General features: G+C 49.5%; 6 non-coding genes and 2 pseudogenes across 6 annotated transcripts; all 8 read right to left on the reverse strand.

The window, feature by feature from the left end:
- Positions 1 to 8,623: 8,623 nt before the first annotated feature.
- On the reverse strand, positions 8,624 to 8,701 carry LOC141215152 (U2 spliceosomal RNA; annotated as a pseudogene).
- A 1,112-nt stretch (positions 8,702 to 9,813) lies between these two features.
- Positions 9,814 to 10,004, reverse strand: LOC141215186 (U2 spliceosomal RNA). The gene has a single exon (XR_012284305.1). It is a non-coding gene; the product is annotated as a U2 spliceosomal RNA (small nuclear RNA).
- A 1,115-nt stretch (positions 10,005 to 11,119) lies between these two features.
- On the reverse strand, positions 11,120 to 11,310 carry LOC141215187 (U2 spliceosomal RNA). Its single transcript, XR_012284306.1, has one exon. It is a non-coding gene; the product is annotated as a U2 spliceosomal RNA (small nuclear RNA).
- A 1,115-nt stretch (positions 11,311 to 12,425) lies between these two features.
- Positions 12,426 to 12,616, reverse strand: LOC141215190 (U2 spliceosomal RNA). The gene has a single exon (XR_012284308.1). It is a non-coding gene; the product is annotated as a U2 spliceosomal RNA (small nuclear RNA).
- A 1,115-nt stretch (positions 12,617 to 13,731) lies between these two features.
- On the reverse strand, positions 13,732 to 13,914 carry LOC141215139 (U2 spliceosomal RNA). Its single transcript, XR_012284281.1, has one exon. It is a non-coding gene; the product is annotated as a U2 spliceosomal RNA (small nuclear RNA).
- Positions 13,915 to 14,708: 794 nt separating this feature from the next.
- LOC141215167 (U2 spliceosomal RNA) lies at positions 14,709 to 14,800 on the reverse strand (annotated as a pseudogene).
- A 1,115-nt stretch (positions 14,801 to 15,915) lies between these two features.
- LOC141215191 (U2 spliceosomal RNA) lies at positions 15,916 to 16,106 on the reverse strand. The gene has a single exon (XR_012284309.1). It is a non-coding gene; the product is annotated as a U2 spliceosomal RNA (small nuclear RNA).
- Positions 16,107 to 17,221: 1,115 nt separating this feature from the next.
- LOC141215140 (U2 spliceosomal RNA) lies at positions 17,222 to 17,420 on the reverse strand. Its single transcript, XR_012284282.1, has one exon. It is a non-coding gene; the product is annotated as a U2 spliceosomal RNA (small nuclear RNA).
- Between the last annotated feature and the right edge of the window lie 4,681 nt (positions 17,421 to 22,101).

Consider the following 22,101-nt stretch of genomic DNA (forward strand, 5'->3'; position numbering starts at 1 on the left):
TGTAGTCCACGTTGAGCAGAGTGATGGGACGCCAATTCCTCAGGTCGCACCTCTCTCCCTTCCGCTTGTACAGGATCGTGACCATTCCTTCCCTCAAAGATGGAGGCATTCTACCCTCCACCACCATCTCCTCGTACAGGTCCAACAGGTCCGGACAGATGAGGTCTCCCAGCGCTACATAGAGCTCCGCTGGAAGACCATCACTGCCCGGGGTCCTGCCGGTCCTAAAGGATTTAGCGGCAGAGAGCAATTCGCCCACCATCAGAGGTTTGTCCAAGGCTGCCGTGCCTGCAGGATCAAGATGGTTAGTGATACCTGACAGGAACTTATCAGCAGCGTCGGGGTCGGTAGTCTTGTGGGAGTAGAGTTCGCTGTAGAAGTCGCTGACGACCCTCATCACGTCCTCCTTCCCACGTCGCATGTTTCCGCTCTCGTCTCGCAGCTCGTTCAGGGGCGTGTGACCGGCATGAAGTTTCCTGAAAAAGAATGAGTTACATTTCTCACCCTTCTCCAGATTCTCCACTTTGGAACGGAAGATGATTCGCTTGGACTCCTCCTCAAAGTGCCTTTTCAGGCTCTTCTTGGTCTCCTCCAGCTCCTCCCTCACATCCCAGCCGCAGTGAAGAAGGTCCTGCAGCGACCGCAGCTCGCGCTGCAGCCCTCTGAAGTCCCTCCTCTTCTCACACTCCTGTTGTCGACCCTTGGCCTGAAAGAAACAGCGAAACTCAAGTTTAACATATTCCCACCAATCAGAGACTGTTTGGAAGCTACCCTTGTAGGACTGCCACATTGCGTAGGCTGCTCTCAGCTCCTCCACGACTTCATCCTGAGCCAGCAGAGCACAATTCAGCTTCCAGGAGCCGGGGCCGGACGGAAAACCGTCGCCGAGGACACCTTGTAAGTGAATGGCTCTGTGGTCGGAGAAGAAGCAGGAGACCATCGAGTGCCTACTCTGCCTGACTGCCCGAGAGGTGAACACAAAGTCAATCCTGGAGCGGAGTGAGCCATCGGGTCGGCTCCACGAATAGTTCGTGGAGCCTCTCCCCATGGAGCCCACCACGTCCTGAAGAGAGGCCTCGGTTACCATCTCGATGAGCAGCTTGGACGTGATGTCCAACTTGGCAGATGTGCCAGAACTACGACCGTCCTCCTCGATGGGGCAGTTGAAATCCCCGGCCATCACTAAGGTCCTGGTGGTGGCAAGCTGAAGCCGCAGGGTCTGGAAAAGCTCCAAACGCTCATTCTTCAGTGGGGACGCATACACGTTGATGAACCTGACAGGTTCTCCCGCCCAGTTGCCATCTACAACAAGAGCCCTGCCGCAGATGAGCTCCTGGACGGACTCAAGCGTGAATGCGCCCCCCCCGATCAGAATTGCGACCCCCGCAGACTTGCAGTTGTAGCACCCTGAGGGTTCGGCTGCTACAGGAGTATTGCACCTCAACCCAGAGGTGTGATATTCCACTCCCGGGTAAGGAAGGAGTGTGGAACTGAGCTCAGATAGACTGCATGCACTACATACATCCCATTCCAGAGGAGCAGGCCGACGGCACTCCCACTTAGAAATGTGCAGGTGCGACCGAGCCTGTTCCTGGCTGGAGTGGGAGGGGGGAGGAACATCCCATGTAGTGTAGGGGCAGATAGGGGGAGCAGTCTGGGTAGTGTTAGGAGCTCATTGGGTGCTGGTCACCTGAGCTCACACATAGAGGGTGTATATAAGGTGGGCACCATCAAAGATCAGGGTCAGACGCAGAGGACAAGTCAGATGCAGAGAGTCAGAAGGAGAGAACAAGTCTTCTGCAGAGGAAGTCAGCCTGCAGCAAGGGAGCAGAGCAGACCTGAGCCTGAAGAGTGAGAGAGTGGAGTACAGAAAGACCCAGAGGGGGACAAAGAAGGGACCCAAGAACCCAAATCAGATCACCGGGTGAGGAGTCAGCAGAAGGGTACCGGAACCCAAGCTGGTGGGGGTAAAGACATTCCCCAGCCAGAGACCGGAGACCGTGGGCAGTGTCTGTCACGGTCACCCACTACATTCACCCTGAAGGCACACCACACGGAGGGTCAGGGAACCTGAGGCCAAAGGTTGCCCAACAGAAGGCCCGAGGGAGCTGGATTTAGGTGAATCACTGGTGGGGACGGCTGAAGAGAGGACAGAGAGAGAGAGCTCAGGGCCACGCTCCGGACTTGTTTGGGGGTTGGCCGGATCCAGGACCTGGTGGACGCAGCACGGCTCGGGAGGTCACTTGGAGCTAGAGTGACCCGTATAACAACTGCAGTAAGTAAAGACCCTTAACTGCACAACCCGAGTCTGTCATCATTACCGGCTGCACCGCACCACCACAACCCCCATCCTCTGCGCCTGTCCCCTCTGAGGCTATACCCTTCCCGTTGGGGGTTATCCCACCAAGCTGCGCACCCACCATCAGCCTCAGCGGACCCAGCAGCAGCGGCGGCCACAGTGACCGCATCACAACGGGTGGCGTAGTCGACAAAACGAACTTTAATAACATCAGTAAAGACTGCCACATAACACTGAGCTTGACGCCCTGGGCACGGGACCGGGTCACAGCCGCTCGGAGACTACAACCCCCCATCTGATCCGGTGCCGGGTATTCCCCTCAAAAAGGAATATGTCCCAGGGGGCGCGTCAACTTTGGCGTAGTCGGCAGGATTACGTGCCCGCAACACCCGGGTACTGCGTGCCTGAAGAAAAGTGCAAGTTTACCTCAGAAAGAAGTCTCCCGCCGGTTCCGGAGGGTCCACGCCATCGGACTCCATCACCAGTCGTTTCCCGCCGATTGTCCGCCATTTCCAGCTTGTTCCCGCCATCTGCCGAGTTTCCCGCCACTGGGAAGCGATTCCCGCCAAAACCGCAGATTTCCCGCCTTGGAAGAGCAGCGGACGCCATTATGGGCGTGCCAAAGGAGAGCAAGAGGCAACCTCCCATCGTGGGCCGGGACAGAAAATGGCGCCAAAAGTGGAAACCGCCCCCACCAACAGAGACTGTGATGCTGGAGGTGTCTGTCAGCGTGAAAGAACTCCCCCTGGAGCTGACAGTCACCGAGTTGCCCCGGGACCGCCCTCGAAGTGGGAGGAGACGAAAGAAAGGAGAGAAGATGGGTGTCGCCTGGAGCAGTGTAGAACGAGCGCACCCGGAGGCAAGAGGTCTAATGAGGAGTAGCGGAGAAGCTCACCCGGAGTCGAGGAGAGAAAGAGTAGACCCGGGAATGGAGCGGCAGCAGAGCAGCACCGGCCCGCTGGCCAGGAGCCTGCTGGAGGAAGAAGGAGGAGAGCAGAGCAGCACCGGCCCGCTGGCCAGGAGCCTGCCGGAAGAAGAGCAGAGCAGCACCGACCCGATGGTCAGGAGCCTGCTAGAGTCAACAACCCCGCTAGGCTTAGCGGAGATCCTGGCGCAGCTTCCCCGAGATCGGGAGTGCGCGCGGAGTGCCCTGGAGGGCCTCGCGGGAAGGATGGCCCGAGTGCAGAGGGAGATCCTGGCGGAGTGGGGCCGGGAGATGGCCCAGCAAGCTGGAACCTGTCCACCTAACCCGCTCCCTTGGAAGAAGACATCGACTGCCTCTGCGGATGACGCGGGAGGACCCAAGGCCGGAGACGGCGCAGAAGAGGGAGCGAGACGCATGGCAGCAGGTAAGGGGGATGCCTATACCCCATACCGGAAGACCGCTTACCTGCCCCAGCTCCCCGTCGCAGAGCCCGAAGGTCCCCCGGCCGTACCCGAGACCGCCATGACACCGCCACCGACTAGGCCCCGACCGGAAGCCGCCGTCGCGACCCCGATGACGTCACGCATCGTGACCCGGAGCGTGGCGCCGGAAGAGGAGCCTCCGGCCTGGTCACAGGGCCTAGCATTTCCGGGCGCCGCATCCAAAGCAGAGCCATCTACCTCCGCGGATCCTCCGGCCTGGTCGCAAGGCCAGGTAACCCAGGGCGCCGCCGTCCTAACGGTGCCCTTCACCTTCCAGGTGCCCCAGGCCTGGCCGCAAGGCCTGGGCAACCCGGGCGCCACCACCACCGCGCCCGCGCCCGTAATACCTAGGGTGCCACATCTGGGAGAGGACCCCTTCAGCCAGCTAACGTGGCCGGACGGTCGGCCTTTCATCTGGCCCGAAGGATTCTTGGAGCTGGAGCGGCAGAAGCAACTAGGTCCCCTGTGTGAGCCCCTAATCCCGGCTCCGAAGCCCGTGACTCGGGTCTCGCCTCCACTCGAGGAAGCCCAGTTCGTGTGGGACCCCACGGGAGAAGATTTGATGGGGTTCACCGGAGAGACTCGGGCAGCTGCAGCAGAGCGTACCGAGTGTTGCCGTCAACAGCTGGCAGAGTTCAAGAGAGAGCGGGAGGAGAGGCGGGCCAGAGAGCAATGGGCCCAGACCCGCAGCGCGGAGCAAAAGAGTCGGACCAGAAGGGACCCCCGTGCAGCAGATCGTCCCCGTACCATCGGGACGGTAATAAAGTTTAATGCGCAGCATGGGTGGGGCTTCATAAGGGACCGGAACACCATGGGTGACGTCTTCGTTACACGACGGGACGTCGAGTCCCACCTGCCAGAGGGTCACAAAGGCCGTGACCTCTACGTCGGAGACGAGGTAACGTTCACCCGGCACAAGTGTGCCAAGGGACCTTACGCCCTCCACGTGCATCGCTTGACGGAGGAGGAGTTGCGGTGCGAGGAGGAGGAGCAAGAGGACCCGGACGGGTCTGAAGAAACCACCAGCCGTAAGATAAGAGCAGGAGGCAGACGCCGTTGAGTGCGGCAGAGCAGGAGACTGTATATAGTTGCCTGTCGGGGCACAGTGAATCGAAACTGAAACTGGAACTGTTGTTGCTGCTAAAATAGTCCCCGTTGGGACCAGCGAACTGTTACCTGTAACCCTTTCCATACCAGGCTGAGGACTGTGAGCAGCCATCCCTTTCCCTTTACCTGGCCGGGGACTGAGAACGGCCAAAATTTCCCTGTACATAGTTGCGCTTGCTAAAGCGCCCCCTACCGGTTTTATTTGGGAAACTGTTTTACAAAAGACTGTCGCACTCTACCTGGTCACGAGTTGCACGGTGACCAGAGGAACAGAAGAGAGAAAGAGACGACGAGAATGTTGTTTCCCTGAAAAAGTTTATATATATATTTATATAGTATTTCGTATAATATTTAATATGTTTTACATGTTTATAAAAATGTTGTATGTTTTGGTGTTTTTTGTCTTTGCAGCCCGAGGACGTGCTGTGATTTACCAGGGGGGAATGTAGCACCCTGAGGGTTTGGCTGCTACAGGAGTATTGCACCTCAACCCAGAGGTGTGATATTCCACTCCCGGGTAAGGAAGGAGTGTGGAACTGAGCTCAGATAGACTGCATGCACTACATACATCCCATTCCAGAGGAGCAGGCCGACGGCACTCCCACTTAGAAATGTGCAGGTGCGACCGAGCCTGTTCCTGGCTGGAGTGGGAGGGGGGAGGAACATCCCATGTAGTGTAGGGGCAGATAGGGGGAGCAGTCTGGGTAGTGTTAGGAGCTCATTGGGTGCTGGTCACCTGAGCTCACACATAGAGGGTGTATATAAGGTGGGCACCATCAAAGATCAGGGTCAGACGCAGAGGACAAGTCAGATGCAGAGAGTCAGAAGGAGAGAACAAGTCTTCTGCAGAGGAAGTCAGCCTGCAGCAAGGGAGCAGAGCAGACCTGAGCCTGAAGAGTGAGAGAGTGGAGTACAGAAAGACCCAGAGGGGGACAAAGAAGGGACCCAAGAACCCAAATCAGATCACCGGGTGAGGAGTCAGCAGAAGGGTACCGGAACCCAAGCTGGTGGGGGTAAAGACATTCCCCAGCCAGAGACCGGAGACCGTGGGCAGTGTCTGTCACGGTCACCCACTACATTCACCCTGAAGGCACACCACACGGAGGGTCAGGGAACCTGAGGCCAAAGGTTGCCCAACAGAAGGCCCGAGGGAGCTGGATTTAGGTGAATCACTGGTGGGGACGGCTGAAGAGAGGACAGAGAGAGAGAGCTCAGGGCCACGCTCCGGACTTGTTTGGGGGTTGGCCGGATCCAGGACCTGGTGGACGCAGCACGGCTCGGGAGGTCACTTGGAGCTAGAGTGACCCGTATAACAACTGCAGTAAGTAAAGACCCTTAACTGCACAACCCGAGTCTGTCATCATTACCGGCTGCACCGCACCACCACAACCCCCATCCTCTGCGCCTGTCCCCTCTGAGGCTATACCCTTCCCGTTGGGGGTTATCCCACCAAGCTGCGCACCCACCATCAGCCTCAGCGGACCCAGCAGCAGCGGCGGCCACAGTGACCGCATCACAACGGGTGGCGTAGTCGACAAAACGAACTTTAATAACATCAGTAAAGACTGCCACATAACACTGAGCTTGACGCCCTGGGCACGGGACCGGGTCACAGCCGCTCGGAGACTACAACCCCCCATCTGATCCGGTGCCGGGTATTCCCCTCAAAAAGGAATATGTCCCAGGGGGCGCGTCACAGTCACCCCCACCGGACCAGTAGGATGGACCGTGGGACCACTCCCTGGCCAGATGTTTGAAGGACCTAGAGGAGGGAAGGGAACATTCCTGCAACATATAAACATCACACAACTGGGAAGTAAGGAAGGCATAAATAGTCTGACGTCTGAACTTGTCCTTGATGCTCCTGACATTAATGGAAAATAAGTTAATATTAGCCATCATGTAGGGAAAAAAGAAAAAGTTAGCGCAGGCAATACACCTTAGTTACCACTCCGGTCGGGTGGTCCCTCGTCGGTGTTGACTGCTGGTGACGGGATCACCAGCAGGCCCTCTTCCTCCATCTGGTCAAGCAGCGCGGCCTCAATCTCGGCGACCACCAGTTCCTCCTCTTCTGGCTCGGCCACCAGGGTCTCAACCATGTGCTCCATCTCTTCTGGCTCAGGGAGGGTATCCTCCTTTTCGCCTACGAAATCCAGAATCTTCTTTTTGGAGGATTCAGTAGCAGGGCTGTCCTCCACCTTCCTCTTTCCCCGGGTTGGAACTGGGGAGACAAGAAGGGGAAAATCCTCCTCGGAATAGATAGCGGCGGGTGGAGGAAAGGTTAATTCCACCGCTACCATGGTCTGGGGAGGGAGAGTGGCTGCCGGGGCAGGGGAAAGGACACCTGCTGAGGAGTAGGGGAAGGAGGAAGAGGAAGTGGAATCCTCAGCAGGGGTGGCCGGGGTGGGGGGGGATTGGACGGGGGTGGCAGGGGGAGGGATCGAGAGAGGGGTGACAGAACTCTTACCCTCCTTTGACTTTTTCTTCTGCTTCGGAGCTGCTGGGACCGTCGCTGGGGCTTTGGCCACCGACTCCTTGACCGCTTTGGCCTTGGTCGTCTCGGCCTTGGCCGCTGGGGCCTTGGTCGTCGCGTCCTTGACCTTCACAGGCCTGGTCGTCGGGGCCTTGTCCTCCGTAGCTGGGGTCGTCGCAACCACCGATGCCCAGGATCTCTCACGCCTGGGGCAATCCTTGTACAGATGAGCCGCCAGCCCACACAGGTTGCAGGATGTCTTCTTCGGGCAGTCCTTCGAGCTGTGTCCCGTCACTCGACAAATCCTGCAGGCATCCTCCTTGCAGTCCTTCATCTCGTGGCCGTTCTTGCCGCATCTCCTGCAGTTCCGCGGCATGTCCGGGTAATAGATGAGGCCGTAGGAGTTGCCCAGGGAGAATGTCGGGGGCAGGTGCCGAAGTCCGTCTGAGTACGCCAGGTCCCTGTGAAGTCTAACGGTCACCGACCACTTACCTGTCCAGAAGCCGAGTCCATTCAGGATGTGAGAGGGTTCCTTCACAACCAAACAGAAGCGTCTCAGGAAGGTACAGATGTCTTGGCCTGGGGTGTGCGGGTTGCGCATGGAGACCGTGATCCTCCTTTCATCCCTCTGGATAGGGCAGCTACCTGTAAAGGCAGAGAAAGAATTATCCGGTCCTTTTGCGCTTACCATTTCCCAGAACCTCCTGCAGGTGTTCACAGTGGCGAAGGTGACGAAGAAGATCCCCGTCAAGAAGGTCTGGATGCTGAGGGTATCCGACCTGGAGAAGCCTCGATCCAGCAGCATCTTCTGGCAGAACACGTCCGAGGACATGTCCGGCACCCTCCCATCCACTTCCTTCAGCTTCAGGGCCACCGTCTGCCGCATCCATGGCTCCAGGGCTGGAGCTTCGTGGCGGGGCTTCTGGGGTCCCTTCTGCTGGCCAGTCGTGGAGGCAGAGTCCTTGGGGTCAGAATCGGCTCCTGGCTGGGCCCTCCTGGCTGTCCCCAGCTCCAGGCTCTTCTTTTCGGCCTTCCTCGCAGCGCTTGCCATGGCTTTCCTCCTGCAGTTACTTCTTGGAGCTGGATCTGGAACTCTTCCCGGAATGGGTGGAGCTATGCAGATTCTTCTCCCGTCGTGTTCTGGACAAATTCCCCGAAAGGTCTTTGTCTCAATGATTTTCTTCCTCGAAGATTCCACAGGACAGCCCGATTCTTCTCCGAGTCTTCGTCTTCTTCTGGATTCTTTAGAGCTTCTTCCTCCCACCGATATCCGCCTTCGTTCTCTGATGTCAGCTGGGCTCCGAAGCTCTTCTCCTTCCGAGTTCGATCGCTCTCGTCAAGTGTAGATCGTAGCTCTTGTGTTCTTAAAAGAACAGATACTACACTTGATCTTAGCCAAAAGGCCGAGAAGCGATAACCAGAATTGGTTTCAAACTACGGAGCCACCCAAGGATCCTGAAAAGTCCATTTGTGGAGATGAGCTCCTGGACTCCCGTTAAGAAGACATGTTGTCAACCTCTAGATCCCTTACATGCCTGCACTTTTCGGCTTGCTGCTGCTGCAATCCACGCGTTTTAGATCTGCATAACTCCACCTCTTTAAACACAGCACCTTCACCCCCTGCTGTTCCCACCCGCCTCAACACCGTTGGAAGGGAGGAGAACCAATTAAGGCGGGGGGTGGGGTGGAACGAGCAGCTGTCTACCCTTAGCAGGAGGGCTCCTGATTACATACCTCTCCTGCTGCTGCTGCTGGCTGTCCAGCAGCAGACTGAAGGTGGCTGCTGCTGTGCACAGGTATATAAAGGCTCAGAGCCTATTATGACACGTGCAGCCAGCGTTCCATTGCCACATTCCATCTACTGCAGGCAGGATACCTGGCTGGCTGAATGTCGCTGAGAAGCTCACAGAGACCGCCATAAGCAACAGTTTAACAGAATGCCACAGACTAATCAACCAAACTTTTTGGGTTGGGTTCTCTTTTATAGTCTGCAGGCATTAAATGAAAGAAGTCAGTGTTCCAGCAGAAGGAGACAACGTTTCAGAAAAGGCATTGTAGCAAACCAAAAAAGAAATTTTAAGCGCAGCAGAGTAACCAGCGCACATACCTGTTAGCTCAGGTGAGTTTAAAAGGCTGCTGTTGATAACAAGGGCACTTGCTAAATAGATGGTGTGTGTGCAACAATATACTGAAAGGTCAATTATATTGTGCAGCTTATCTCACCACCTGTAGTTATTTAGGTGAAAGCTCCAAAATGCTTGCCTAATATGTCTGTTTATCCAAAAGGAAGTAAAAAGGGAGAGCTAGAAAGATAGCATTGCATCACATTACATGGCAATGCAATGCACAGTTGCTGAAGTTGAACCAAAATGAGCTTGTAATCTGGCTTCTGCAACTTTGAACATGAAAAATCCAATGAGGAGAAGAAAAGCAAAGCCAAAGAGTCCATCCCAAAATCCGACAAACAAGCAAAATGAACAAAAAACATTGAATTCAATTCTTTCTGATTTTAGAAACTGCATTAAAGAAGGGGTGCACCGGTCCTGGAGATACTGCAATACCAGGTCAATGCGTGGAGTGGACAGAGCAAGCTCTTTTTCCATCTCCCTGTTCTAAAAATCCATTTAATATATGGTCCCCAGATAGGGGACGTATCAGATATTAAACTGATAAGAACAGATACTACACTTGATCTTAGCCAAAAGGCCGAGAAGCGATAACCAGAATTGGTTTCAAACTACGGAGCCACCCAAGGATCCTGAAAAGTCCATTTGTGGAGATGAGCTCCTGGACTCCCGTTAAGAAGACATGTTGTCAACCTCTAGATCCCTTACATGCCTGCACTTTTCGGCTTGCTGCTGCTGCAATCCACGCGTTTTAGATCTGCATAACTCCACCTCTTTAAACACAGCACCTTCACCCCCTGCTGTTCCCACCCGCCTCAACACCGTTGGAAGGGAGGAGAACCAATTAAGGCGGGGGGTGGGGTGGAACGAGCAGCTGTCTACCCTTAGCAGGAGGGCTCCTGATTACATACCTCTCCTGCTGCTGCTGCTGCTGGCTGTCCAGCAGCAGACTGAAGGTGGCTGCTGCTGTGCACAGGTATATAAAGGCTCAGAGCCTATTATGACACGCGCAGCCAGCGTTCCATTGCCACATTCCATCTACTGCAGGCAGGATACCTGGCTGGCTGAATGTCGCTGAGAAGCTCACAGAGACCGCCATAAGCAACAGTTTAACAGAATGCCACAGACTAATCAACCAAACTTTTTGGGTTGGGTTCTCTTTTATAGTCTGCAGGCATTAAATGAAAGAAGTCAGTGTTCCAGCAGAAGGAGACAACGTTTCAGAAAAGGCATTGTAGCAAACCAAAAAAGAAATTTTAAGCGCAGCAGAGTAACCAGCGCACATACCTGTTAGCTCAGGTGAGTTTAAAAGGCTGCTGTTGATAACAAGGGCATTTGCTAAATAGATGGTGTGTGTGCAACAATATACTGAAAGGTCAATTATATTGTGCAGCTTATCTCACCACCTGTAGTTATTTAGGTGAAAGCTCCAAAATGCTTGCCTAATATGTCTGTTTATCCAAAAGGAAGTAAAAAGGGAGAGCTAGAAAGATAGCATTGCATCACATTACATGGCAATGCAATGCACAGTTGCTGAAGTTGAACCAAAATGAGCTTGTAATCTGGCTTCTGCAACTTTGAACATGAAAAATCCAATGAGGAGAAGAAAAGCAAAGCCAAAGAGTCCATCCCAAAATCCGACAAACAAGCAAAATGAACAAAAAACATTGAATTCAATTCTTTCTGATTTTAGAAACTGCATTAAAGAAGGGGTGCACCGGTCCTGGAGATACTGCAATACCAGGTCAATGCGTGGAGTGGACAGAGCAAGCTCTTTTTCCATCTCCCTGTTCTAAAAATCCATTTAATATATGGTCCCCAGATAGGGGACGTATCAGATATTAAACTGATAAGAACAGATACTACACTTGATCTTAGCCAAAAGGCCGAGAAGCGATAACCAGAATTGGTTTCAAACTACGGAGCCACCCAAGGATCCTGAAAAGTCCATTTGTGGAGATGAGCTCCTGGACTCCCGTTAAGAAGACATGTTGTCAACCTCTAGATCCCTTACATGCCTGCACTTTTCGGCTTGCTGCTGCTGCAATCCACGCGTTTTAGATCTGCATAACTCCACCTCTTTAAACACAGCACCTTCACCCCCTGCTGTTCCCACCCGCCTCAACACCGTTGGAAGGGAGGAGAACCAATTAAGGCGGGGGGTGGGGTGGAACGAGCAGCTGTCTACCCTTAGCAGGAGGGCTCCTGATTACATACCTCTCCTGCTGCTGCTGCTGCTGGCTGTCCAGCAGCAGACTGAAGGTGGCTGCTGCTGTGCACAGGTATATAAAGGCTCAGAGCCTATTATGACACGCGCAGCCAGCGTTCCATTGCCACATTCCATCTACTGCAGGCAGGATACCTGGCTGGCTGAATGTCGCTGAGAAGCTCACAGAGACCGCCATAAGCAACAGTTTAACAGAATGCCACAGACTAATCAACCAAACTTTTTGGGTTGGGTTCTCTTTTATAGTCTGCAGGCATTAAATGAAAGAAGTCAGTGTTCCAGCAGAAGGAGACAACGTTTCAGAAAAGGCATTGTAGCAAACCAAAAAAGAAATTTTAAGCGCAGCAGAGTAACCAGCGCACATACCTGTTAGCTCAGGTGAGTTTAAAAGGCTGCTGTTGATAACAAGGGCATTTGCTAAATAGATGGTGTGTGTGCAACAATATACTGAAAGGTCAATTATATTGTGCAGCTTATCTCACCACCTGTAGTTATTTAGGTGAAAGCTCCAAAATGCTTGCCTAATATGTCTGTTTATCCAAAAGGAAGTAAAAAGGGAGAGCTAGAAAGATAGCATTGCATCACATTACATGGCAATGCAATGCACAGTTGGTGAAGTTGAACCAAAATGAGCTTGTAATCTGGCTTCTGCAACTTTGAACATGAAAAATCCAATGAGGAGAAGAAAAGCAAAGCCAAAGAGTCCATCCCAAAATCCGACAAACAAGCAAAATGAACAAAAAACATTGAATTCAATTCTTTCTGATTTTAGAAACTGCATTAAAGAAGGGGTGCACCGGTCCTGGAGATACTGCAATACCAGGTCAATGCGTGGAGTGGACAGAGCAAGCTCTTTTTCCATCTCCCTGTTCTAAAAATCCATTTAATATATGGTCCCCAGATAGGGGACGTATCAGATATTAAACTGATAAGAACAGATACTACACTTGATCTTAGCCAAAAGGCCGAGAAGCGATAACCAGAATTGGTTTCAAACTACGGAGCCACCCAAGGATCCTGAAAAGTCCATTTGTGGAGATGAGCTCCTGGACTCCCGTTAAGAAGACATGTTGTCAACCTCTAGATCCCTTACATGCCTGCACTTTTCGGCTTGCTGCTGCTGCAATCCACGCGTTTTAGATCTGCATAACTCCACCTCTTTAAACACAGCACCTTCACCCCCTGCTGTTCCCACCCGCCTCAACACCGTTGGAAGGGAGGAGAACCAATTAAGGCGGGGGGTGGGGTGGAACGAGCAGCTGTCTACCCTTAGCAGGAGGGCTCCTGATTACATACCTCTCCTGCTGCTGCTGCTGCTGGCTGTCCAGCAGCAGACTGAAGGTGGCTGCTGCTGTGCACAGGTATATAAAGGCTCAGAGCCTATTATGACACGCGCAGCCAGCGTTCCATTGCCACATTCCATCTACTGCAGGCAGGATACCTGGCTGGCTGAATGTCGCTGAGAAGCTCACAGAGACCGCCATAAGCAACAGTTTAACAGAATGCCACAGACTAATCAACCAAACTTTTTGGGTTGGGTTCTCTTTTATAGTCTGCAGGCATTAAATGAAAGAAGTCAGTGTTCCAGCAGAAGGAGACAACGTTTCAGAAAAGGCATTGTAGCAAACCAAAAAAGAAATTTTAAGCGCAGCAGAGTAACCAGCGCACATACCTGTTAGCTCAGGTGAGTTTAAAAGGCTGCTGTTGATAACAAGGGCATTTGCTAAATAGATGGTGTGTGTGCAACAATATACTGAAAGGTCAATTATATTGTGCAGCTTATCTCACCACCTGTAGTTATTTAGGTGAAAGCTCCAAAATGCTTGCCTAATATGTCTGTTTATCCAAAAGGAAGTAAAAAGGGAGAGCTAGAAAGATAGCATTGCATCACATTACATGGCAATGCAATGCACAGTTGCTGAAGTTGAACCAAAATGAGCTTGTAATCTGGCTTCTGCAACTTTGAACATGAAAAATCCAATGAGGAGAAGAAAAGCAAAGCCAAAGAGTCCATCCCAAAATCCGACAAACAAGCAAAATGAACAAAAAACATTGAATTCAATTCTTTCTGATTTTAGAAACTGCATTAAAGAAGGGGTGCACCGGTCCTGGAGATACTGCAATACCAGGTCAATGCGTGGAGTGGACAGAGCAAGCTCTTTTTCCATCTCCCTGTTCTAAAAATCCATTTAATATATGGTCCCCAGATAGGGGACGTATCAGATATTAAACTGATAAGAACAGATTTTTTTTTTTTTTTTTTTGAAAGCCCGAATTCGTGTACAAAACCCGAGTGCGCTTAAAAAAGTGACAAGTGCCACAAAAAAAGTGCACTAGGATGCTGGTCTTCTTGAAACCCTCTCCAAAAGGAGAAGGGTCCCCCAAACCATTCCCCGTCCCTCCGAGCCAAAAGGCCACAGCGAGGAACAGGGACAAAAAGCCACCTCCAGCCGAAGCCAGAGGCGACCCAATCTTACCCCCAGCACCTGCCCGAGTTCTCACCCGAGCAAGGCACTGGGAGCCAAAGACTGTGCTCCCCTCCCGGAAGAGGGGAGCCAACAACGCTCTCCTCCCGAAAGAGGAGAGCCAGGGGGGTTCAGGGGGGAGCGGAACCTGATGGCCACACACTCCCCCCCTAGACCTGCCAAGAGAGGAACCCGTAAGGGAACCGCATCCCGACAAAATCCTAGTAGGACGTGACACACGTGAATAAGTGGACACACAGTGACAAAGAAATTAAATAAATAGTGAAGGTTTCACAGTATAATACTGCCCGGACCTTCGACCGGGAATTGAAAAATTCCCCATCCTAAGGCCAGAAGGCCCGGAATAAGGGTGTGTGCGAAGAAAGAAAATTTGAAGTGCTTGTGCAAATGTGCCATAAACTCAAGTGGGGTTCCCAATCCCAGTGAGTTAAGGCACCCCAGGGTCACCACTCCTGGGGCACTTCACACTTCGGGCTTTCGATCTTCCCCGGCCCAATGGCGTCGATCCTGGGGGGCCATGCTTTCCACCAGATGACTATATTAGCCACCTGGCGTACTAACAAGCGCCTAAACCCCAGTGTGCATAATGTATCAATCTACTAGGGCGGCCAACATCCAAAACCGCCTTTTCGAAAGATACTACACTTGATCTTAGCCAAAAGGCCGAGAAGCGATAACCAGAATTGGTTTCAAACTACGGAGCCACCCAAGGATCCTGAAAAGTCCATTTGTGGAGATGAGCTCCTGGACTCCCGTTAAGAAGACATGTTGTCAACCTCTAGATCCCTTACATGCCTGCACTTTTCGGCTTGCTGCTGCTGCAATCCACGCGTTTTAGATCTGCATAACTCCACCTCTTTAAACACAGCACCTTCACCCCCTGCTGTTCCCACCCGCCTCAACACCGTTGGAAGGGAGGAGAACCAATTAAGGCGGGGGGTGGGGTGGAACGAGCAGCTGTCTACCCTTAGCAGGAGGGCTCCTGATTACATACCTCTCCTGCTGCTGCTGCTGCTGGCTGTCCAGCAGCAGACTGAAGGTGGCTGCTGCTGTGCACAGGTATATAAAGGCTCAGAGCCTATTATGACACGCGCAGCCAGCGTTCCATTGCCACATTCCATCTACTGCAGGCAGGATACCTGGCTGGCTGAATGTCGCTGAGAAGCTCACAGAGACCGCCATAAGCAACAGTTTAACAGAATGCCACAGACTAATCAACCAAACTTTTTGGGTTGGGTTCTCTTTTATAGTCTGCAGGCATTAAATGAAAGAAGTCAGTGTTCCAGCAGAAGGAGACAACGTTTCAGAAAAGGCATTGTAGCAAACCAAAAAAGAAATTTTAAGCGCAGCAGAGTAACCAGCGCACATACCTGTTAGCTCAGGTGAGTTTAAAAGGCTGCTGTTGATAACAAGGGCATTTGCTAAATAGATGGTGTGTGTGCAACAATATACTGAAAGGTCAATTATATTGTGCAGCTTATCTCACCACCTGTAGTTATTTAGGTGAAAGCTCCAAAATGCTTGCCTAATATGTCTGTTTATCCAAAAGGAAGTAAAAAGGGAGAGCTAGAAAGATAGCATTGCATCACATTACATGGCAATGCAATGCACAGTTGCTGAAGTTGAACCAAAATGAGCTTGTAATCTGGCTTCTGCAACTTTGAACATGAAAAATCCAATGAGGAGAAGAAAAGCAAAGCCAAAGAGTCCATCCCAAAATCCGACAAACAAGCAAAATGAACAAAAAACATTGAATTCAATTCTTTCTGATTTTAGAAACTGCATTAAAGAAGGGGTGCACCGGTCCTGGAGATACTGCAATACCAGGTCAATGCGTGGAGTGGACAGAGCAAGCTCTTTTTCCATCTCCCTGTTCTAAAAATCCATTTAATATATGGTCCCCAGATAGGGGACGTATCAGATATTAAACTGATAAGAACAGATACTACACTTGATCTTAGCCAAAAGGCCGAGAAGCGATAACCAGAATTGGTTTCAAACTACGGAGCCACCCAAGGATCCTGAAAAGTCCATTTGTGGAGATGAGCTCCTGGACTCCCGTTAAGAAGACATGTTGTCAACCTCTAGATCCCTTACATGCCTGCACTTTTCGGCTTGCTGCTGCTGCAATCCACGCGTTTTAGATCTGCATAACTCCACCTCTTTAAACACAGCACCTTCACCCCCTGCTGTTCCCACCCGCCTCAACACCGTTGGAAGGGAGGAGAACCAATTAAGGCGGGGGGTGGGGTGGAACGAGCAGCTGTCTACCCTTAGCAGGAGGGCTCCTGATTACATAACTCTCCTGCTGCTGCTGCTGCTGGCTGTCCAGCAGCAGACTGAAGGTGGCTGCTGCTGTGCACAGGTATATAAAGGCTCAGAGCCTATTATGACACGCGCAGCCAGCGTTCCATTGCCACATTCCATCTACTGCAGGCAGGATACCTGGCTGGCTGAATGTCGCTGAGAAGCTCACAGAGACCACCATAAGCAACAGTTTAACAGAATGCCACAGACTAATCAACCAAACTTTTTGGGTTGGGTTCTCTTTTATAGTCTGCAGGCATTAAATGAAAGAAGTCAGTGTTCCAGCAGAAGGAGACAACGTTTCAGAAAAGGCATTGTAGCAAACCAAAAAAGAAATTTTAAGCGCAGCAGAGTAACCAGCGCACATACCTGTTAGCTCAGGTGAGTTTAAAAGGCTGCTGTTGATAACAAGGGCATTTGCTAAATAGATGGTGTGTGTGCAACAATATACTGAAAGGTCAATTATATTGTGCAGCTTATCTCACCACCTGTAGTTATTTAGGTGAAAGCTCCAAAATGCTTGCCTAATATGTCTGTTTATCCAAAAGGAAGTAAAAAGGGAGAGCTAGAAAGATAGCATTGCATCACATTACATGGCAATGCAATGCACAGTTGCTGAAGTTGAACCAAAATGAGCTTGTAATCTGGCTTCTGCAACTTTGAACATGAAAAATCCAATGAGGAGAAGAAAAGCAAAGCCAAAGAGTCCATCCCAAAATCCGACAAACAAGCAAAATGAACAAAAAACATTGAATTCAATTCTTTCTGATTTTAGAAACTGCATTAAAGAAGGGGTGCACCGGTCCTGGAGATACTGCAATACCAGGTCAATGCGTGGAGTGGACAGAGCAAGCTCTTTTTCCATCTCCCTGTTCTAAAAATCCATTTAATATATGGTCCCCAGATAGGGGACGTATCAGATATTAAACTGATAAGAACAGATTTTTTTTTTTTTTTTTTCCTCAGATTAAGACCCACATTAATTTATGCATCATAGCGCATATTCACATAACGGGTTCTCAAATCATCATTCGGAAAAACAAAAACAAAATCCCAAAAAACACAACCCTGCAATTAACTGGTACTTACTGTAAGAAGTCCAATGTGAAAAGTTCCAGAGTGCTTCTGCTGCTGTCTCACCATACTTCTTTTTATCCAATAAATAGGCATAAAACAGTCTAGCAAGAAAAATCTTTCTGCATTCCATGGGGGAAAAAACAATCTTTTTAAAAATCACCAAATTCCGAACGTCCCATAAAACCTCTTTATATATGACAAAAATAATCCAGCTTGCCCGCTTCCTTTGTGAGTACTTAAAATCTTGACCTAATAAAATCCTTTCAAAATCGAAACAATGAAAACCAACTAAAGCAACAAACATACGTGACAACAAGGTAAAAACTTTTTTAGCAAAAAAACAGTCCCAAAAAATATGCTGTATTGTTTCCACCTTATTGCAACCTTCCCTAGGACATAGTTCTTGAACCGTTATCCCCCGGTCATTCAAAAAAGCCCTTGTTGGCAAGCATCCATGCAACGCCATCCAGGTTACATCCTTCTGTCTGTTGCTGATTCCACGCATGAAAAAAAGCTTCCACACCTGTCCAGACTGTGCATTATTACAAAACGGCACATCACATAACATCTCCTTCTTCTTAATACCTGAGACAATCAGTTTTTTGTCCGGTCTAACCATGGAGCTTATCCCATTTTGATCATAGAAGGACCTAAGCACCACATAAAAAAACGGTATCACAAACGAAACTGGTTTTCTTAAATCCTTCTCACACCAGCTCCATTTCTGGAAAAGCCGTCCTGCTAAATATTTGCACATGTCCGCAGTCCTGTTATTGCACTGGGATAATTTATAAATGTTCAAAAAATAATGCATTCTTAAAAATAAGTCAATGTTAGGAAAATCACAACCCCCATTTTCCACAGAACACATAACCATTCCTCTTCTTAGTTTCTCCATTTTGGATCCCCAAAAAAACACAAACAGTTTCCTTGTCACTCTCTTTGTCCAAAGCACAGCAGGTGGGAAAATCAAAGCAGTGTACAGCAGAAGCGGGAGAATCACAGACTTGATTACCAGCACTTTCCCTCTCAGCGACAGGTTCCTTAGTTTCCAAAAGTTCAACTTCTGATCCATTTTGTCTTCTAGAATCTTCAGGCTGCTTTTCCCTTTCAGTTCCTTCTCAAAGATGACACCAAGAACCTCAATTTCCTCCCTACTCTCCACTCCTGCCACGTTAACCTCAACCTGCCTCCCAAAGTTACAAAGCTGGCACTTTCCCCAATTCACCGCCATACCAGCCACACAACAAAAAATCCTTACGTGCAAATTCACTCTATTGAGATCCGCCTGTGAACCACAAGTAAAAACAATATCATCCATATAACTTAAAGACTTGACTGGACCCCCGGATCCCCCAGGAATAAAAACACCAGCCACACACTTGTCAACTTGCACACTTTTTAAAAGGGCCTCCACCACACAGATAAAAAGAATTGGTGACAGGGGACAACCCTGCCTAACTCCCGATAAAATATTAAAACTGGAACTCACATGCCCATTAACTAAAATCTGGCTACTGACCCCACAATAAAAACTCTTAATGACCATCAATAATTTATCCGGAACACCAAGGTGACTTAAAGCAGAGAACAAAAATCTATGTGATATTTTATCAAAGGCTTTCTCCAGGTCCACCGACTGTAACAAAAGAGCATTCTTATTCAAATTAGCCTGATAAATTAAGTCTCTTAGAAGCAGCAAATTATCTGAAATTTTCCTACCAGGCACTGCACATGCCTGATACTCCCCCACCATATCACCTATCACATCTGCCAGTCTACCAGCCACAATTTTAGAAATAATTTTGTAATCACTGTTTAACAATGTTATGGGCCTCCAATTTTTAATATCCCTCATGTCCCCTTTCTTATGAATCAGCGTAACAATCCCCCTACGCATAGAAACCGATAAAATCCCATGAGTAAAACCATATTGCACCACCCGGGAAAACTCCACACCTATAATATCCCAAAATCTAACATAAAATTCAGCAGGAAGACCATCACAGCCTGGCGTCTTGCCTTTCGCCAAGCCATCCACTGCCCGTCTAATTTCATCTTTCCCAACCTCCTCACTTAAAAACCCAATTTTCTCCTCAGGAATATTATTAGTTAATACTTTGCAATAATCATTAATTTCCGCATCACTGGCTCTACTATCGTTAGAGAAGAGTGTTTCATAAAAGGAAAGAATACTGCCAATCATCTCATCCCCAGATACCTCCCCTGCAGGAGAAAAAACAGACTTAAAAACCCCTTTAGGTTTAAAACATTTTTTAAAAAAGTATCTCGAACATTGCTCATTTTCCTCCATGTGCTTTATTTTTGCCTTAAACATAATAGTCTTCCCTTTTTCAATAAGTATCTTCTTCAGTTCGTCCTTCAAATCTGCAATCTCTTTATCCACCTCCATCCCCGCTCTCTTAAACTTATGGAGTACTTCCAATTTTGAAATAACAGCAGCATCATGATCCCTTTTGGCTTTCGCTCTCCTAAAACACACCCCTTTAAAATAACATGCAAATTTCTCCTTAGCCCAGTCCCACCACTCTAGCAAATCTTTAAAAAGGTGCTGTTCAGACACACAAGACAAAAACACTTTATTAAAACCAACCTTAACACTCTCCTCTTCCAGCAGGCTTACGTTCAGCTTCCAGAGTCCCTTTCCAAAAGCCAGGGACTCAGCTATACACAGATCTACCACTATCATCTTGTGGTCAGAAAAAGTCGTCATCACGTGGTTGCACTTGGCCACCTTAATCCCTTCAGACATAAAAACATAGTCAATTCGGGAAACACTACGTCCACTATCTGATATGTATGTGAACTTATCACTTGGCCCAACCATCAGACCAGCATCCGTGTAGCGTAAATCCTGCACAATCTGATTTAAAATATTAGACGTAACATCAGTCCTACCTTCCGTAGAGCTCTTACGATCTTTTGCGGATCTGACACAATTAAAATCTCCAGCCACTATAGTGAAGTCTCTGCCTGGTAAAAACAACTTTAGAGACTCCAAAAACCCAACTCTTGCTTGTTTATCAGCAGGGGCATAAACATTAAAAACCCGTACCCGCTGACCTAAAAAATCCACTAATAAAAACAAACATCTCCCAGGTATGATTACTTTAAACTCTAAAACCTTTAGACTGGAATTACACAGTAAAATGCCCACCCCTTCATTCCTGTTTTCTGAGCATGGGGACCAAAAAGATTGCCCCTTATTCCACTCACTCTCATGCGGGGCAGATTTAATTACACATTCCTGCAGACAGACAATATCTGCATTCACACTCTCAATGTACTCCAGTATCCCTGCTCTCCTACAAGCAGAACCAATCCCTCGTACATTCAGAGAAGCAACACACAACGCCATCATAACAACAGGAAAAAATCTCCACCATACCCGATCCATCATGAACCAGGAGAAAACCCACTCCTGCCACCCACTTTTCTACGTATATCAGGCGACTCAGAACTCGAGTCCCTGTTAGAATAACCTGGTCTTAGGGAGACTGGATCTTCCTGCCCCCCAGACCAACACCCCTCCACCTTACTTCTTTTAATCACGGAGGCATAACTCTCCTCCTTGCCATCATCTTCCTCCTCATTTTCACTCCAATCACTGTTAACCCTATCACGCTGCTGAGGGGTTATAGTTCCATCCGAATCAGAATCCTCCTCCTCCAAAACCTCCATTTCCTCACCCCCATCTCTTCCCAAAACAGGATTCACTGACTCCGCCATATTAGACAAATCCATCCCATCACCCGGGCCATGCACATCAGCTACTTTGTTTATTACTTCCAGCCCCTCCCTCAAACCAACTTTCTTCTGGCTCCGCCCCTTTTCCTCCATCTTGGGCACCGCATGGTCTCTTCCCCTACCACCATCTTGTTTTTGGCTTTCCCCCTCTGAGTCTGAGCCTTCGCCCTCCTCCCCACTTTCCTGCCGAGTCTTCTTCTGCCTCTCTTCAGCGTCCACCTGTGACCTAGGAATCTGAGCCCACAATCTACATTTCCTTGCAAGGTGATCTGCATGTCCACACAAATCACACACCTTATTCATTGGGCAACCACTTGCAACATGCCCAGATTTCCCACAACCTCTACAAACATCACCTTGCACTGGACAATCTTTCTGAACATGTCCAAACTCATGACACTTCCTACAATATTCCATCTGTCCATTATAAAAACAAAATCCCCTTTCTCCTCCGATAGAAAACTGTGCAGGAATGCTCTTGGCACCCCCAATAGCTCTATCATCCGGTCTCAGTTTTACAACATATCTCCTCTTGCCATTTAGATAATTGTATTTGTTCTTCATTCTTCCCAAAATTTTAACCTCACTACAATACCGAGCTAAAAAATTGGAAACAGTCTCATCCGGAACTTTAGGGTTATACATGTGCACAACCACATACTTATATGTCTGCTGGAACAGAGGTTCCAGTGCAATAAACTCTAGGCATTTCAATTCCTTTTCTTCCTTCATTCGTACCAACTCCATGTAGACTCTCTGGCAAATACTCAAAGAAACAAAAGTGATATCATAAATTCCTTGTTTCTGAAAATCCTGCAGTGCCA

Source organism: Phyllobates terribilis, unplaced genomic scaffold (assembly GCF_046119375.1).
Source record: "Phyllobates terribilis strain yellow unplaced genomic scaffold, ASM4611937v1 Scaffold_230__1_contigs__length_3167835, whole genome shotgun sequence".
Taxonomy (NCBI): domain Eukaryota; kingdom Metazoa; phylum Chordata; class Amphibia; order Anura; family Dendrobatidae; genus Phyllobates; species Phyllobates terribilis.